The 19,143-nt window shown below is 37.8% G+C and overlaps 1 long non-coding RNA gene across 2 annotated transcripts in view; it reads right to left on the bottom strand.

The window, feature by feature from the left end:
- Positions 1-19,143, bottom strand: part of LOC123286717 (uncharacterized) — a 105,975-nt gene that overhangs the window by 15,802 nt on the left and 71,030 nt on the right. Inside the window, exon 3 of one of the 2 annotated variants that reach the window (XR_011506427.1) lies at positions 2,900-3,418. The exons of the other annotated variant lie outside the window; for it this stretch is intronic. This is a non-coding gene — a long non-coding RNA (uncharacterized lncRNA). Of the gene's footprint in view, positions 1-2,899; positions 3,419-19,143 lie in introns of those variants that run through there. 2 annotated transcript variants of the gene reach the window in all.

Genomic DNA, 19,143 nt, shown 5'->3' with positions numbered 1-19,143 from the left:
CCCTCCCCCTCCAGAGAGTGGATACTGCTATCCCCACTATTTGAGTGAGGATATTAACATTTTGAATAATTTGGTTGCTTCCCCTGGACAAACAGCTAACATGCAGTAGATCAGAGATTCAAAACTTGTTTTTCTGATTCCAAAAGCTTTGCATTTAATATCATTTAGAAAGTCTTCTTCCATTTCATCTTTAAAATCCCCCACTATTGTTGTATGCTGTATATTTTCTGTTATAAATTGAGGGTCTATTCCCTTTGCTTATTTTTCTAGTAGGATGTTCAATCAGTGAGGTGTCAACATTGTAAGATATCAGTCCTTTCTCTTGAAAATAAATTGTTTTATTCTGCTTTATTAGTTATTCTAGGCACCAAAGGGATATAACTGGGGTTGGAATGCTGCCTGGACCAAGGAGTATTTCTCTTCATCATAATCTTTCAGACACCACCTGAACTTATTAGGTCTTTTTTCCAATCATGTTTATATTGTCCCTCTATATGTTTTTGAAGTGCTTTTTATGTTTCCTTAAATACAGGACACAAAATGGTCATATGAATATGAAGCCCCATGTCTACATGTCCATGGAGGCTTACCAAAGGGAATGTGAACACTATTTCTAAATTCTTTACAATTAGATAATCCAATGTTGACAGCTTCCTTGTATCATTTCTTTTCTAATTGTGGCTATGGTGAGAAGAGCCTGATAGTAACATGGTCCCAGAAGGTCATAGTGCACCATGTGTGTGTGCGTACTGTGTGTGTATTGGTTGTGAGTGTGCCTGTGTGTTTGGGGAGTCATGAGCAGTTCTCAGGGCAGTGGTATCTAGCCCACATACTCCAAAATGTGACCCTTAAAAGACAGACCCCAGAATGTTAACCAACAGATGGAAATCATTTCTACAGGGTTCCTTAGAAACAGAATTAATAAAGTGAATGGAACATGTGAACAAGGGACTCCCCATGTCTTGAAGTGTCAGCTGTATCAGGGAGGCCACCTTGTACCTCAACATTCTCTGACACCATCTCTCATCAATCTCCCTGCTGCTCATTACCCTCAACTCACCGGCTTCCTGATTTTCCAGAAAAACTACTTTCCTCAGGGTTGCTGCACTGGTTCTTTCCCCTGCACGGCACACACTATCGCTAGATAGATTTGTGTCTCCCATCCCATCTTTCTTGAGGTCTCTATTCAAATGTCACTTTGTTTGCAGGGCTTCTTGAATTCCCAGTAAAAAATAAAAACTTCATTTACTCTTGTTTATACCTACTTTTTTTCTTCATAGCACATGTCACCATCTGATAAGATATGTGGTATTTATTTGCTTATATTCTTTCACCACAATTATATCTTTATGCTCATTTTTTCAGCATCCTATACCCTTTGACTAGAAGACAGTCAGTACTCAATATATATTCCTCAAGTACGTGACAGCATTCCTCATTAAAACTGTGTAATACAAGAGCTCTTAGGGAAAAGTCTCAGAGTGGGACAGGAACTTCTAGGCAGAGAGGTCAGAGAAGATCCCTTAAAGGGAATAAGATCTGTACAAAACATATATATTGGATTCCTGACAGCAAAGACAAGTTGTAGCATTTCAACTATATTATTAGGCCCATTTGTGTAAAAATTAATCATGCTATTTTTTTTCATTCTTAGTCATCACCACCACCATATGATACCAGGCAATGATAGCCAAATTTCAGAATTTCTTCCTCTGGGATTATCAAAGGAAGCAGAACTTCATCTCCTCATATTTGGTGGTGTTCTCTCCATGTCCCTGATCACTGTTTGGGAGCCTGGTGTAAGATAATGGTCTACTTTCATTCTTTTGCATGTGGCTGTTCAGTTTTCCCAATGCCATTTGTTGAAGACACTTTCTTTTCTCCATCATATGTTCTTGGCTACCTTATGGAAAATTAGCTGTCCATAGATGTGTGGGTTTATTTCTGGGCTCTCAATTCTGTTCCATTGATCTGTGTCTGTTTTTGTGCCAGTTCCATGCTGTTTTGGTTACTATGGCTTTGTAGTATATTTTGAAATCAGGGAGTGTGATACCTCCCACTTTGTTCTTTTTCCTCAGAATTCCTTTGGCTATTCAGGGTCTTTTGTTGTTCTATATAAATTTTAGGATTCTTTGTTCTATTTCTGTGAAAAATGTTGTTGGAACTTTGATAGGGAGTGCACTGAATCTGTAGACTGCTTTAGGAAGCATGCATATTCTAACTATGTTAATTCTTCCAACCAAAGAGCACAGAATATCTTTCCATTTCTTTGTGTCTTCTTCAATTTCTTTCAACAATGTTCTATAGTTTTCAGTGTACAGATCTTTCACTTCTTTGGTTAAGATTATTCTTAAGTATTTTATTCTTTTTGTTGCAATTGTAAATGGGATTGTATTCATAGTTTCTCTTTCTGCTACTTCATTGTTAGAGTATAGCAACATAATTGATTTTCATATGTTGATTTTGCATCCTGCAACTTTGCTGTATTCATTTATTATTTCTAAAAGTTTTTTGGTGGATTCTTTAGGGTTTCTGTATATAAAATCATGTCCTCTACAAATAGTGACAGTTTCACTTCTTCTTTTCCAATTTGTATCCCTCTCATTTCTTTTTCTTGCCTGATTGCTCTGGCTAGAACTGCCAGTACTATGTTAAATAAGAATGGTGAAAGTGAGCATCCCTGTCTGGTTTCTGTTCTTAGAAGGATAGCTTTCAGTTTTTCTCCATTGAGAATGATATTAGCTGTGGGGTTGTCATATATGGTCTTTATTATGTTGAGGTACTTTCTATCCATACCCATTTTATTCAGAGTTTATATCATAAATGGATGCTGTATCCTGTCAAATGCTTTCTCTGCATCTATTGAGATGATCTTGTGATTTTTATTCTTCATTTTGTTAATGTGGTGTTTCAGGTTGATTGATTTGTGACCTAATATGATCTTAATGTCAGAGATGATCATAAATATGAGGAAGCAAAATTTCAAATCATTCATTTCATTAATATGCAAAATATTTCTTTTTTATTCTGTGCATCTATTTATGAAAGCATGGCAGATTGGTGTCCATGAGTGAGGGGGTTTATTCAATGAGGTGAAGAATTGGTTAGTGTATTTTGTTTCATTACTGAATTATCTTCCTGTTTCTGCATGAAAACTTCTAATGCTACCTACAAATAGGATTCTATTGCTCTAAAAAATAGCTCCCTCTCTTAAAACATTTGTCCTAAATACTAAAGGGACAATGAATGAACAATGTCAATATCATTCACTTCATATCTCCTTCATGCTCAGTAATTTCTTCATTGTTATGATGAGAGGAATATTCACAAGAGAGCTTGATGTCCTGTCCAGTCATGTTTTCAGGGTCACCAGTTTTTCTGCACAAACATGCATGTCCTTCCAAACTCTCCTAGTTACCTGGAAGGGAGACCCAAGGTAGGCACTTGTTAATGCAGTTATCTGAAGTAAACTTGCATAGCCTAAGAATCATGAATGCTCTCTTTGAGTATCATAACATATGCCAAAAATGAAAAGCACAGACCATCAGTTCTGTTCACTGATTATTGTATCAGTTAGCTATTGCTGCATAGCAAGCCATCACATGTCAAACGGGAGACTATATTACTTAATTTTCAAATACAATTATATGCTGGGGAGGGTTTCTAATCTCTGCTGGGCTCTTCATGAGTGTGTAGTCAGCTGACAGGCTCTACACTGTGTTTCTAAGGCTCATCCATGATCTTGTGAGAGGCTGTAGTCTCTTCTGTCTTTAGCCAATTTATGGTAAGTTTATTCCAACTCTATATCTAGGTTAATGTTCTATTTACAGAAAAAATGAGTCTTATCATGTGAATTAATTAAACTCCACTGTTCCTATACCCATATATATTGCACTCAGCTTTCTTCCCAGTTAGAAGAGATATCTCCCACCCCTCTTAAGTGATAATCAGCTACCTGTTGTGTAGATCCTACCATTAGCCATGCATCATTAGATTTTTTCCATTTAATTATGATTGGAGTACAATTACACAAAATGAACTGCATATATAAAGTGTACAATTTGATGAATGAGAGGAACTGTACAAAAATTGAGTACATAGTGTATGTTTTCATTTGTGTATAATTTAAGACAGTGCACGTAAGATTTAACTACTTTATGTAACAGTTAAAATTTTAAGCTCCTTGAGCCTCATTTCCCTTATCTGAAGGTAATGTGGGATAATAAACATAGCTTCATACAGATGTTGTGAGGAATAAATGATACGTATGAAAACTCACTTTTTAGTCAAAAGAAAACATTCAAAGGTACAGTTGTGTCTATGTACATGTGTGTGTGTTTGTGTAAAAGTTTATTTCAAATAAGCATACTCACACACATATATGTACATACACAGATGCACTTACGATTCCACTTTCTACATTTAAAGAGAACTTGAGGGAACGTTGGAGAGGATATAAATGAAAATAATGAATGCATAAATTAATAAGAAATAAAAGAATGTAAAAATATAGACACAAAGCTTTAAAGTAAAATGGGTAACTTTAATTTTGATATGAATTACTTTTTCCATCTTAATGCCACAAAGGTATGATAGTCAGAACCACATTTACATTTATGCAATTAGGAATTTATTATACCAGCTACTGGGGCAGAATATCTCCAAATAAATTTAATTTTGTTTTCTACTTAATGTGGGTTTTCAAAGTAAAATGTCCTTACCCTAGGGAAGCTAATGAATGAACTGAGAAGCTTAAAATCACTTTACTCAAACAAATTTTATTGCATAAATATCTATATGATATTCCTATTGCTGCTTAAAATATTCCCACATTAGTTGCCTAAAACAAACAACATGCTCTTACAGTTCTGGCTGTTAGAAGCTTGAAATGAGTCTCATTGGGCTAATATCAAGATGTCTGCAGGGCTGGGTTCCTTCTAGAGGCTCAGGGGAGAATATGTTTTCTTTCCAATTCAAGTTTGTGTTGCTGGCCACCTGTGTTCCTTGGCTCTGGGCCCTTCCTCTATTTTCAAAGCCAGCAGTGTAGCATTTTCAAAATCTGTGACACCAACTCTTTGTCTCCGCATTCAACATTTAGAGGACTATTGTGATTACCTTAGTCCCACTGGATAACCATGACTAATCTTATCTTAAAGTCAGTCGATTAGCAGCCTTGTTCGGTCTGCTACCTTAATCCTTCTTTGCTATAAAAAAATAATATATTCAGTGGTACTGGGGATTAGGATGTGGACATATTTTGGAGGCCCTTATTCTGCCTTCTACAAAGTCTTTTTCAGAAGTGTATTATTTTGTGTCACTTAAGGATCCTTACGTAAAAGAAACAAACAAAATTTACCACAGCTTCTGGAGTGAGTGACTACACTATTCCTTCAAAATTATGTGCAAAGACGACATTTGGTGCAGAATACCTAAACTACCTACACCTATGTCTAACACAGGATCACAGCCTTCCTACCCAAAGAGCGGTCCACACACCAGGACCTGCAGCAGCATCATCACCCGGGAGCTTTTTAGAAATACAGAATCTCTGGGCCCACCAGGACTTGCTGAATCAGATTTTTCATTTGTAGTAGAATCCTTGTTTATTCATAGACACATTAAAGCTGGAGAAGTGCTGGTCTAGAATAGTTTTTCTCACCTTTACTATTGACATCTGGGACAGAATAATAATACCTTTGGGATGTTTTTCCTGTGGATCATAGGTGTTTAGCAGCATCCATTCAGACTTTGACAAATATCCCCAGGGGAAAAATCATTTCTGGTTGAGAATCACTTCCCCAGAGTTTAAGAACTAAGAGCATCCTGACAGAATTACAATCAAGGCTCATCACATACTCAGATATTAACTTTGAGCAGATCACTAAACCCCTCCAAGCACCATTTCCGCAATGGAGAAGGAGTTCATAAATCTACTTCCTCATGGATAATACATTTATAAAATTAAATCAGACAATCCCTATAAGGTGCTAAGTTCAGGTTATAGTACTTAAAAGATCTAAATATATCTCTTACAATTAACAAACATTTTTTAATGAGGGACTAAGTGACAGTACTTAGCTTGTGATATGTTTGAAATTCCTAATTGTTAGGGCAACATAGTCAAGAAGCCAATGTGTGCAGTGCCCAAGGTTTATTATCAAAAGAACTCAGAGTGATGTCAGGATCACGGTGGAGTGAGTTGTTCTCTTCATCTTTCCCCCCTAAGTTACAACCAGTCAGACATCCAGTGACCAGCAAAAGACTCCCTCATCTATACATCCGAAGGTAAGTGGACTGGACCTCTGGGTGGCAGTGGAACTAGGAGAGCAGCCCCCTCCCTCTCCTTCAGCAGCAGTGGTCCAAAATGCAGATCCCCACACTGGCACACACACCAGTGACCACAGGCTTTAAGGGCAAACAGAGCACCCATGGCTTCTCCCCTGCCCAACCCCCAGCAGTGGCAGGTGGCAAACACATCCTGAGGCTTCAGGACACAGAACAGAGGCAGTGACCTGGTCCTCTCCCCCTCCCCCAGCAGTGGCACCAGTCTTCCCAGCAGTAGGGACTACATCCAAGGTGTAAATTTCCCAAGAAGGGGTAGGGTGCCCTGATCTGAGGTTTCAGAGCAGGTCATCAGCACACACACCAGCACCAACAACCAGAGGCTGTGTCCCCTGCCCTCACTCAGTGGTGGCCAGTGGCACACACATCCTGAGGCTTCAGGACACAGAGCATTACTGGTGACCCAGCACCCTCCTCCTCCCCTGCCGGTGCACCTGGTCTCTCCAGCAGTGGAGAAAGTAATCAAAACACAGATTTTGGAGACGTGTCAAGATGGCTGTGTGGGTGGACTCTGAACTTACCTCCTCCCATGGATACAACAAATTTACAACTACTCTGGGATAAATTACCCTTGGGAAGAACTGAAAACTGGATAAAAAGAATCCCCGCAAAAGGGGACAGTCCTAACTGAGGTGGAAGAGACAGGAATTCCCTTCTGGAGAGAAAAAAGCCACCTTTGCAAGCCACAGAGCTTCATGGCCGGCCAGGAGCCATCCTAAGGTACTCGAGCTTCCCTGGATGAGCTGGGAATCTGACCAGGGAAAATGACTGCTATATTCAGCTTTAGGATTCAGCACAACTTAGACAAGCATCATAACATCTGTCTTTGCTGGCTACTAATAACAATGGGGAACACCCCTAGAAAAGCAATCTGATATAAGGGGGTAAAAGATGGTTTTTAAAGGGCCCTGCACAAATTCACCTATTTCAGAAAGCAACCTAAAATCACCAGAAAAAAAAAGGTGCACTGTCCTTTGGTGAAAAGAGACTCACCTGATAAGCTGTGGGTACATCTCAGTGAGAGGTGAGACCTCTCTAGGGACTGAGGCGTTGGTAGCAGCCACTACTGTGACCTATTGCAGGTGGGCTGACACAGATGCTGGCAGAGACAATTGGAGTTCTTCCTCCTGCCTGTTAGCCCAGGGTCTGCCCCACCCACTAGAGCACCATTTTAATCCAGCTCAGCCGGGGCAGGTAGCTGACCCTAGGGACAGGCCCCACCCAACAGGAAGCCCTTGGGCACCTTGTGGGCCTGAAGTGGCTGGGTGCCTGGATCCTCTGCAGCCAGGTGAGTGGGTCCACCTCTGTGGGGAAGGGCATGCTCAAGGAGCAGGTGCAGTGTGTGGGACCTCTGCAGTGGGGCGAGAGGGTCTGCTACAAGGAGTCAGGGCACAGGCATGGGACAGGACTGTGTTGATGGTGTGTGTGGCCCCATGGTAGTGGGGCTTGTCAGCGGCAGAAGACTTGTGCTTCTCAAACAGCCACATAGGTGATTGGCCCCACCTTCCAAAGCCTGAAACAATTGGGTGCTCCTGTGCCTGGGGCCAGCCCTACTCAGTTGCAATCCTGACGGAGCTGACAAGAGCCTTGCAGGCTGGAGGTCTGCAGCAATTGTAAGCCCCCGAGCCCAGCAACCAGCAATGCTGTGGACCTACTCACTTAACAGAAAAACTGCAACAGGAATGTGTTATTAGGCCTTGCAGCCAACTGTGCTGGGGCTCCCCACACCCAATAAAATGACTGAAGGGTCCATAGCAGGCATACACAGCTAAGCACTACACCAATCCAGATAGGAGGACAGCCTAGCCTCCATGGGCACCTGCAGCAAGAGGAACCCTGCCACTACAGAAGGAAACACAGAGGCCACTCCTGGAACATTTGGAACTGGTGACAAGAGGGAAGCACACTGCTAGGCCTCATAAGACAGCTCTTACATAAGGCCACCTCTCCAAGATTGGAAGATATAGCTGACCTACCTAATACACAGATATAAGCAAAGAGAAAGAGACAATATGAGGAGACAAAGGAACACGTTCCAAGTAAGAGAACAGAACAAAACCCAAGAAAAAGAACTAAATGAAACAGAAATAAACAGTCTAACTGACAAGGAGTTCAAACAAAAAGTCATAAGGATGCTCACTGATCTTGGGAGAAGAATGGATGAACTCAGTGAGAACATCAACAAAGGATTGGAAAATATAAAAAGATCCATTCAGAAATGAAGAATACAATACTGGAAATGAAAAATTCATTATAGGGACTCAATAGCAGAGTAGATGATACAGAAGAACAGATCAGCGAGCTGGATGAAAGACTACAGGAAATCACCCAAGCTGAAGAGATAAAAGAAAAAAATTAAAAAGAATGAGGAGAGTCTAAGGGACCTCTGGGACAACATCAAGCACACTAACATTTGTATTATAGGTGTCCCAGGGGGAGAAGAGAGAGAAAAAAAGGTAGATCATCCAATTTGTTGCCATATAGCTTTTCATAGTATTCTCTTATAATCTTCTGTATTGCTGAGGTGTCCATTGTAATTTCTCCTCTTTCATTTATGATTTGGTGTATTTGAGCCTCCTCTCTTTTTTTTCTTGGTGAGTCTAGCTAAAAGTTTGTCAATTTTGTTTATCTTTTCAAAAGACCAGTTCTTTGTTTTATTGACTTGACTAACCTAAAGAAGAAAACAGACATCCAGGTACAGGAAGCACAGAGAGCACCAAACAAGATAAGCCCAAAGAGGCCCACACCAAGACACATTATAATTAAAATGTCCAAAATTAAAGATAAACAGTATATCCTAAAAGCTGCAAGAGAAAGGCAACAAGTGATGTACAAAGGAAACCCCATAAGGCTATCAGCTGACTTGTGAGCAGAAACCTTGCAGGCTAGAAGGGAGTGGCACAATATATTTAAAGTGCTTAAAGAAAAAACCTACAGCCAAGATTACTCTACCCGCCAAGTTTAACATTCAGAATGTAAAGAGATATAAAGAACTTCCCAGACAAGCAAAAACTAAAGGAGTTTATCACGAAGAGGCAAGCCTTACAAGAAATGCTAAAGGGACTAAAATCACTGGTAAAGGTAAATATACAGTAAAGGTAGCAGATCAACAACCTATAAAGCTAATATGAAGGTCAAAAGACTAAAGTACTAAAATTATCTATTTACATGATAAGAGGGTAATGGATACACACACAAAAAAAGAGGTTAGATATGATACCAGAAACATAAAGTGTGGGAGAAGAGGAGTAAAAGAGTAGAGCTTTAAGCAAGAGATCAAACTAAAGAGACCATCAACATAACAGATTGCTATACATGTAGGTTATCATATATGAACCTCATGGTAACCACAAACCAGAAACCTATAATAAATACACAAAAAAATAAGAGAAAGGAGCCCAAACATAATAGTAAAGAATGCAATCAAACCACAAGGGAAGACATAAAGAGAAGAAATGAACAGAGAAGAACCACTAAAACACCCAGAAAAAAGTAACAAAATAGCAATAAGTACGTACTTATCAATAGCTACTTTAAATGTCAATGTACTAGATGCTCCAACCAAAAGGCACAGGGTGGCTGATTGGATTTTAAAAAAAGCAAGATCCAAAATATGCTGCATACAAGAGACACACTTCAGACCTAAAGACACTCACAAACTTAAAGTGAAGGGATGGAAAAAGATACTCCATGCAAATGGAAAAGAAAGTAAAGTTGAAGTAGCAATAGTTATATCAGAAAAAATAGACTTTAAAACAAAAACTCTAATAAAAGACAAGAACACTACATAATGTTAAAAGAAACAATCCAACAAGAAGATATAACACTTCTAAACATCTATGCACCCAATATAGGAGCATCTAAATACATAAAGCAATTATTAACAGGCATAAAAGCAGAAACAGACAGTAACAATAATAGTAGGGGACTTTAACACTCTACATACACCAACAGATAGATCATCGAAACAGAAGATCAATAAGGAAACATTGGACTTAAACGACACATTAAACCAGATGGACTTAGTAGACACATACAGAACATTCCATCCAAAAACCACAGAATACACATTCTTTTCAAATGCACATTGAACATTCTTTGGGATGGATCACATATTAGGCCACAAAACAAGTATCAATAAATTTAAGGAGATTGAAATAATACCAAGCATCTTTTCTGACCACAATGGTATGAAACTAGAAATCTACAGGAAGAAAATCAGAAAAGCCACACATATGTGGAGATTAAACAAAATGCTACTGCACAACAATTGGGTCAATGAAGAAATCAAAGGAGAAATCAAAGAATACCTGGAGAAAAATTAAAATGAAAAGATGACATGCCAAAATTTATGGGATACAGCAAAAGTGATTCTAAGAGGGAAGTTTATGGCAACACAGGCCTACCTTAACAAACAAGAAAAATCTCAAATAAACAATCTAACAGTGGGCATAAGGAACTGGAAAAAGAAGAAGGAATAAAGCCACAAATCAGTAGAAGGAAGGAAGTAATAAAAATCAGAGTAGAAATAAATGAAATAGAGACTGAAAAAAATTAGAAAAAATCAATAAAACAAAGAACTGGTCTTTTGAAAAGATAAACAAAATTGACAAACTTTTAGCTAGACTCACCAAGAAAAAAAAGAGAGGAGGCTCGAATACACCAAATCATAAATGAAAGAGGAGAAATTACAATGGACACCTCAGCAATACAAAAGATTATAAGAGAATACTGTGAAAAGCTATATGGCAACAAATTGGATGATCTAGAAGAAATGGATGAATTCTTAGAATCATACGACCTTCCAAAACTGAATCAAGAAGAAATAGAGAATTTGAATAGACGAATCACCAGTAAGGAGATTGAAACAGTATTAAAAACCTCTGAAAAAAACAAAAGTCCAGGACTATATGGCTTCCCTGGTGAATTCTACCACACATTCAAAGAAGACTTAATAGCTATCCTTCTCAAACTCTTCCAAAAATATTGAAGACGAGAGGAAGCTTCTTAAATCATTCTATGAACCAACATTACCCTGATACCAAAACCAGACAAGGACAACACATAAAAAGAAAATTACATGTCAATATCACTGATGAATGTCAATGCAAAAATCCTCGACAAAATACTAGCAAATCGATACAACAATACATTAAAAAGAGCATACATCATGATCAAGTAGGATTCAATCCCAGGATGCAGGGATGGTTCGACATCTTCAAATTAACCAATGTGATACACCACATTAACAAAACGAAGAATAAAAATCACATGACCATCTCAGTAGATGTGAGAAAGCATTTGACAAGATACAGCATCCATTTATGATGTAAACTCTGAATAAAGTGAGTATAGAAGGAAAGTCTCTCAACATAATAAAGCCCATATATGACAAACCCACAGCTAATATCATTCTCAATGGAGAAAAACTGAAAGCTATCCCTCTAAGAACAGGCACCAGACAAGGATGCCCACTTTCACCACTCTTATTTAACATAATACTGGAAGTTCTAGCCAGAGCAATCAAGCAAGTAAAAGAAACAAAAGGGATCCAAATTGGAAAGGAAGAAGTGAAACTGTCACTATTTGCAGATGACATGATTTTGTATACAGAAACCCTAAAGAGTCCACCAAAAAACTTTTAGAAATAATAAATGAATACAATAAGGTTGCAGGACACACAATCAACATACAAAATCAGTTGCATTCCTATACTCTAACAACAAAGTAGCAGAAAGAGAAATTATGAATACAACTCCATTCACAATTGCAACAAAAAGAATAAAATACCTAGGAATAATCTTAACCAAAGAAGTGAAAGATCTGTACACTGAAAACTATAAAATATTGTTGAGAAAAATTGAAGAAGTCACAAAAGAATGGAAAGATGTTTTGTGATCTTAAAATGGAAGAATTAACATAGTTAAAATGTCCATACTTCTTAAAGCAATCTACAGATTCAATGCAATCCTTATCAAAGGTCCAACAACATTTTTCACAGAAATAGAACAAAGAATCCTAAAATTTATATGGAACAACAAAAGATCCTGAATAGCCAAAGGAACCCTGAGAAAAAAGTACAAAGTTGGAAGTACCACAGTCTCTGATTTCAAAATATACTACAAAGCTATAGTAACTATATAATGCCTGCATGGCACTGGCTCAAAAACAGACACAAGGATCAGTGGAACAGAATTGAGAGCCCAGAAATAAACCCAAACATCTATGGATAGCTAATTTTTGACAAGGGAGCCAAGAACATACAATGGAGACAGGAAAGTCTCTTCAATAAATGATGTTGGGAAAACTGGACAGCCACATACAAAAGAATGAAAATATACCATTATCTTACACCATAATAAAAATTAACTCAAAATGGATTAAAGACTTGAATGTAAGACCTGAAACTATGAAACTTCTAGAAGAAAACAGGCAGTATGCTCATCAACATGGGTCTTAGCAGCCTATTTTCAAGTACCATGTCTGACTGGGCAAGGGAAATAATAGAAAAAATAAACAATGGGACTACAACAAATCAAAAAGCTTCTGCACAGCAAAGGAAACCATCAACAAAACATGAAAACATCCTAACAATTGGGAGAAGATATTTGCAAACCATATGTCTGACAAGAGGTTAATATCCAAAATATATAAAGAACTCATACCTCTCAACAACAAAAAAACAAACAACCCAATTTAAAAATGGGCAAAAGATCTGAATAGACATTTTTACAAAGAAGATATACAGATGGTAAACAGGCACATGGAACGATGTTCAACATCACTAACTATCAGGGAAATGCAAATCAAACCTACAATGAGATATCACCTCACTCCCGTTAGAATGGCTATAACTAACAAGATAGAAGCAAGTGTTGGAGAGGATGTGGAGAGAAAGGAACTCTCATACACTGCTTTTTTGAGTGAAAACTTGTGTAGCCACCATAAGATCCAGCTATTCCACTGCCTGGTATTTATCCAAAGGAATGAAAACATGAATGCATAAAGATACATGCACCACCAAGGTTCACTGCATCATTATTCACAATAGCCAAGACTTGGAAGCAATCTAAGTGTCCATCAAGGGATGAATTAATAAAGAAGATGTGGTATATGTACAAAATGGAATACTACTCAGCCATAAAAAATGATGAAATCCATCCATTTGTGATAACATGGATGGACCTTGAGGGTATTATGCTAACTGAAATAAATCAGAGGGAGAAAGTCAAATACCATATGATCTCACTCATAAGTAGAAGATAAAAACAACAACAAACAATCACATAGAGACAGAGATTGGATTGGTGGTTAAAAGAGGAGAAGGAGAGAGGGAGTAGGGCAAAAGGGGTGATTAGGCACATGTGTGTGGTGATGGATTTTAATTGGTCTCTGTGTGGTAAACATGATGTAATCTACACAGGAATCGAAATACAATACTGTACACCTGACAGTCATATGTTATAAATCAATGTTACCAGAATAAAAATAAAACACAGATTTCATCAGCAGGAACAGGGTCCCCTGACCTGAGGTCTCAAAAAGCACAGTGGCAGGCACCAGTGTCCAGAGACTGCAGGGCCAGCAACAACACTTGTGGTTTAGCCCCTAATCCTCCCTCAGCAGCGGCATGTGGCACCTACGACCTCAGCCTCCAGGAACCACAGCAGAATCCATGTCCCAAGCCCCTGTGGTGGCACCCCACACTGGCTATACTAGCAGCAGGGGATGCATAGAAGAACCCAGGCCCCTGACAGCAACAGTGACACATGTTGCCCCAGCACCACTCAGAGGTGCTACTATCAGCCCCAAATAACCCAGGAACAGCAGCACAGGTGATGCATGGGGCAGCAGCCCTCAAGCCCATGAAGAGCAAGTGGAGGAACATGAAGCCCAGGTGACCGCAAAAGCAGCAGAGATGCTCACAGCTTGGTGACTCCAGTGGCAACACCTGAGACTACAGTGATATCAAAAGCAGGAAGACACCAGCAACCTCAGAGGCACAAGTGGCACAAGGAGGGCACTGACAATGCCTCAAGCAGAGGCAGTGGAAGGTGGAAAGGGCAGGCTCTCAAATACAATTAGAAGCAGCTCAGAACCAAAGTAACCAAATAAGAAAGGTGGTTACTACCACAAATGTGCAAGCAGAGGATCAATTCCTCAAACAGCATGAAGAATTACAGTAACACAGCAAAACAGAAGAAGAGTGACAATTCTCCAGAAACCAAACTTGAAGTCACAGAAGATTAAAATCTGACTGACAGAGAATTCACAACAGCTGTATTTCTTATATGAAATACAAGACAACTCACAAAAACAGTTCAATGAGCTCAAGAATAAAATTAATGAACAGAAGGAATACTTCACCAAAGAGATTGAAGCTCTAAAAGAAACCAAACAGAAATTCTGGATAAGATGAACACAATTAATGAGATAAAAAAAAATGCAGACTGCATAAAAAATAGAGTAGATATTATGGAGGAAAGAATCATATAGCTCAATCATAGAAACCTAGAAATGATACAGGTGGAGAAGGAGAGAAAACTAATATTTTTTTTAAATGAACAAATTCTTTGAGAAAATTTGACTCAGTTAGGAAAAGTAATATGAGGATTATAGGTGTCCCAGAGGGAGAAGAGAGGGATAAAGGAGCACAGAGCTTATGCAAAGAAATAATAGCTGAGAACTTCCCAAACCTGGGGAAAGAACTGGACATGCAAATATATGAAGCTAATAGAGCTCCTAATTACACCAATCCAAAAAGACTTTCTCCAAGGCATATAATATTAAAACTGTCAAAAGTCAATGACAAAGAAAAAATCAAAAGTCAATGACAGAGAGAAGAAAATAACCTACAAAGGAACCCCCATCAGGCTTTCTGCAGATTTCTCAGGAGAAACCTTACAGGCTAGGAGAGAGTGGAATGATATATTCAAAATACTGAAAGAAAATAACTATCAGCCAAGAATATTCTATCCAGTGAAATTATCCTTCAAATATGATGGAGAAATAAAAGCTTTCCCAGACAAACAAAAGCTGATGGATTTCATCACCACTAAACCTCCCTTACAAGAAATGATGAAGGTAGCCTTCCTACATGAAGGAAAAAGGCAAAAGTTTACAAAGCTTTGAGCAAAGAGATAAATAGAGAGAGAAAATCAGAAAATTGCAGCTCTATATTAGAATAGGCTAGCAAAGAAAGCATCAAAAATAACTATAACCACTTCAATTTGGTCACAACACAAAAAAGAATAATTTGTGACAACAAAAACGTAGAAGGGGAAGAGGTAAGGGATGGAACCTGCACAGGCTAATGGAGATAAGAGACTAACAGAAAATGGACGACCTCCTCTATGACAGCTTATATACAAACCTCACAGTAACAACAAAATAAAAAAATCAGAGCAGAGTCACAAATCATAAATAAAGAGAAAAACCATCACAGAAAACCACCAAACTGAAATGGCAGACAGAAATTCAAGGGAAAAGAAATGATGGAGATATAGAACAACTGGAAAACAAAAGATAAAATGGCAGTATTAAGCTCTCATATATCAATAATCACTCTAAATGTAAATGGATCGAATTCTCCAATCAAAAGACATAGAGTGGCTGGATGGATTAAAAACCAAGACCCAATAATATGCTACCTCCAGAAAACACATATCAGCTCTAAAGACAAACATAGGCTCAGAGTGAAGGGATGGAAGATGATACTCCAGGCAAATGGCAAGTAAAAGAAAGGAGATGTAGCCATAGTTATATCAAACAAAGCCAACTTCAAGATAAAAAAGATAACAAGACACAGAGATGGCCATTGTATGGTGATAAAAGGGACATTCCACTAAGAATACATAACACTTATTAATATATTTATGCACCTAACACAGAAGCACCAAAGTATATAAAGCAACAATTAACAGACCCAAAAGGAGAAATTGACAGCAACACGATAATAGCAGGGGGCCTTAACACCCCAACTACATCAGCGTGCAGACCATCCAGACAGAAAGTCAACAAGGAAACAGTGGCCTTAAATGAAACACTAGACCAGATGAGCTTAATAGATATATCTAGAACATTACATCCAAAAACAGCAGAATACACATGCTTCTCAATTACACATGGAACATTCTCAAAGATAGACCATACGCTGGAAAAGAAAGCAACCCTCAATAAATTTAAGAAGATTGAAATCATATCAAACAACTTTTCTGACCACAATGCTATGAAACTCAAAATCAACTACAAGAGAAAAGCTGGGAAAATCACAAATATGTGGAGATTAAACTACATTCTACTGAACAACTGTTGGATCAATGAAGAAATCAAAGGAGAAATCAAAAAATACCTGGAGACTAATGAAAATGGAAACACAACATAACAAGACTTATGGGGTGCAGCAAAAGAAGTTCTAAGAGGGAAATGTATAGCAATACACGCCTACCTCAAGAAACAAGAAAAATCTCAAATAAACAAGCTTAGCCTATACACAACAGAACTAGAAAAAGAAGAACAAACAAATCCCAAAGATGATAGAAGGAAGGAAATAATAAAATCAGAGCAGAAATAAAATAGAGACTAAAAAAACAACAGAAAGCATCAATGAAACCAAGAGCTGATTCTTTGAAAAGATAAACAAAACTGGAAAGCCTTAGCCAGACTCACTAAGAAAAAAAGAGAGAAAACTCAAATAAATAAAATTAGACATGGAAGAGGAGAAATTACAATGGACACCTCAGAAATATAAAGAATTATAGAGAATACTATGAAAAGCTATACACCAATAACAGGATAACCTAGAAGAAATGGATAAATTCTAAGAATCATACAACCTCTCGCAAAATCATCCCATTTGCAACAACATGGATGGACCTAGACGGTATTATGCTAAGCGAAATAAGCCAGACTGAGAAAGACAAACACCATATGATTTCACTTATATGTGGAATATAAACAAACACATGGACAAAGAAAATAGTTCGGTGGTTACCAGTGGAAGGGAGGTGGAGAGTGGGCACAGGGGATGAAGGGGAGCACTTATGTGGTGATGGACCAGAAATAATGTACTACTGAAATTTCACAACGATGTAAACTATTATGAATCTCAATTTTTAAAACAACGAATCAAGAAGAAATAGAAAATCAGAATAGACAAATCACAAGCAAAGAGAATAAAACAGCAATCAAAAACCTCCAATAAAACGAAAGTCCAGGGCCAGACAACTTCTCTCATGAATTCTACCAAACAATCACAGAAGATTTAATTCCTATCCTTCTCAAACTATTCTGAAAAATTGAAGAGGATGGGATGCTTCCTAATTCATTTTACAATGTCAATGTTACCCTGATACCAAAACCAGACAAGGACAACACAAAAAAGGAAAATTACAGGCCAAAATTGCTGATGAACATAGATGCAAAAACCCTCAGCAAAATATTAGCAAACCAAATACAGCAATATATTAAAAGGGTCACACACCACGATCAGCTGGGATTTATTCCAGGGATGCAGGGATGGTTCAACATCCACAAATCAATCAATGTGATACAACACATTAAAAAAATGAAGAATAAAAATCACATGATCATCTCAATAGATGCAGAAAAAAGCATTTGACAAGATCCAATATCCATTTATGATAAAACTCTAAATAAAATGAACATAGAAGGAAAATGCCTCAACATAATAAGACAAAAACAAGGGAACATCATACTTAATGGTGAAAAACTGAGGGCAATTCCTGTGAGAACAGAAACAAGAGAAGGATGCCCATTCTCACTACTCTTATTCAACATATTACTGGAAGTTTTAGATAGAGCAATTAGGCAAGAAAAAGTGATCCAAACTGGAAAGGAAGAGGTGAAACTCTTTGCAGATGACATGATTCCATATATAGAAAACCCTGAAGAACTTACTGAAAAACCATTAGAAATAATCAAGAAATACAGTAAAGTTGCAGGATATAATATCAACATACAAACATCAGTTGCATTTCTATACACTAATAATGAACTAGCAGAAAGAAAAGTCAAGAATACAAATCCAGTTACAACTGCAACAAAAAGAATAAAATATTTAGGAATCAATTTAACCAAGGAAGTGAAAGACCTATACACTGAAAACTATAAGAAATTATTGAAAGAAATCAAAGAAGACACAAAGAAATGGTAAGATATTCCATGCTCATGGATGGGAAGAATAAACATACTTAAAATGTCCATATTATCTAAAGTAATCTACAAATTCAATGCAATCTCAATCAGAATCCCAATGACATTCTTCATAGAAACAGAACAAGGAACCCTAAAATTTATATGGAACAACAAAAGGCCCCGAATAGCCAAAGCACTCCTGAGGAAAAAAAAAGAACAAAGCTGGAGGTATCACAATCCCTGACTTCAAATTATACTACAAAGCCATAGTAATCAAAACAGCATGGTGCTGTGACAAAAATAGACACACAAATCAGTGGAACAGAATTGAAAGTCCAGAAATAAAACCACATAGCTATGAACAGCTATCTTTCCAGAAAGGGGCCAAGAACATGCAATGGCAAATGGAAAGTCTCTTCAATGAATGGTGCTGGGAAAACTGGACAGCCGCATGCAAAAGAATGAAAGTAGACCATTATCTTACACCATATACAAAAATTAACTCAAAATGGATTAAAAACTTGAACATAAGACCTGAAACCATAAAATTCCTAGAAGAAAATATAGGCAGTATACTCTTTGACATCGGTCTTAGCAGTATCTTTTTGAATACCGTGTCTACTCAGGCAGGGAAACAAAAGAAAG

The sequence above is a fragment of the Equus asinus genome, chromosome 10 (genome assembly GCF_041296235.1).
Source record: "Equus asinus isolate D_3611 breed Donkey chromosome 10, EquAss-T2T_v2, whole genome shotgun sequence".
Taxonomy (NCBI): domain Eukaryota; kingdom Metazoa; phylum Chordata; class Mammalia; order Perissodactyla; family Equidae; genus Equus; species Equus asinus.
The sequence above is the reverse complement of the archived record's forward strand: the minus strand, read 5'-3'. Positions and strand labels throughout refer to the sequence as shown.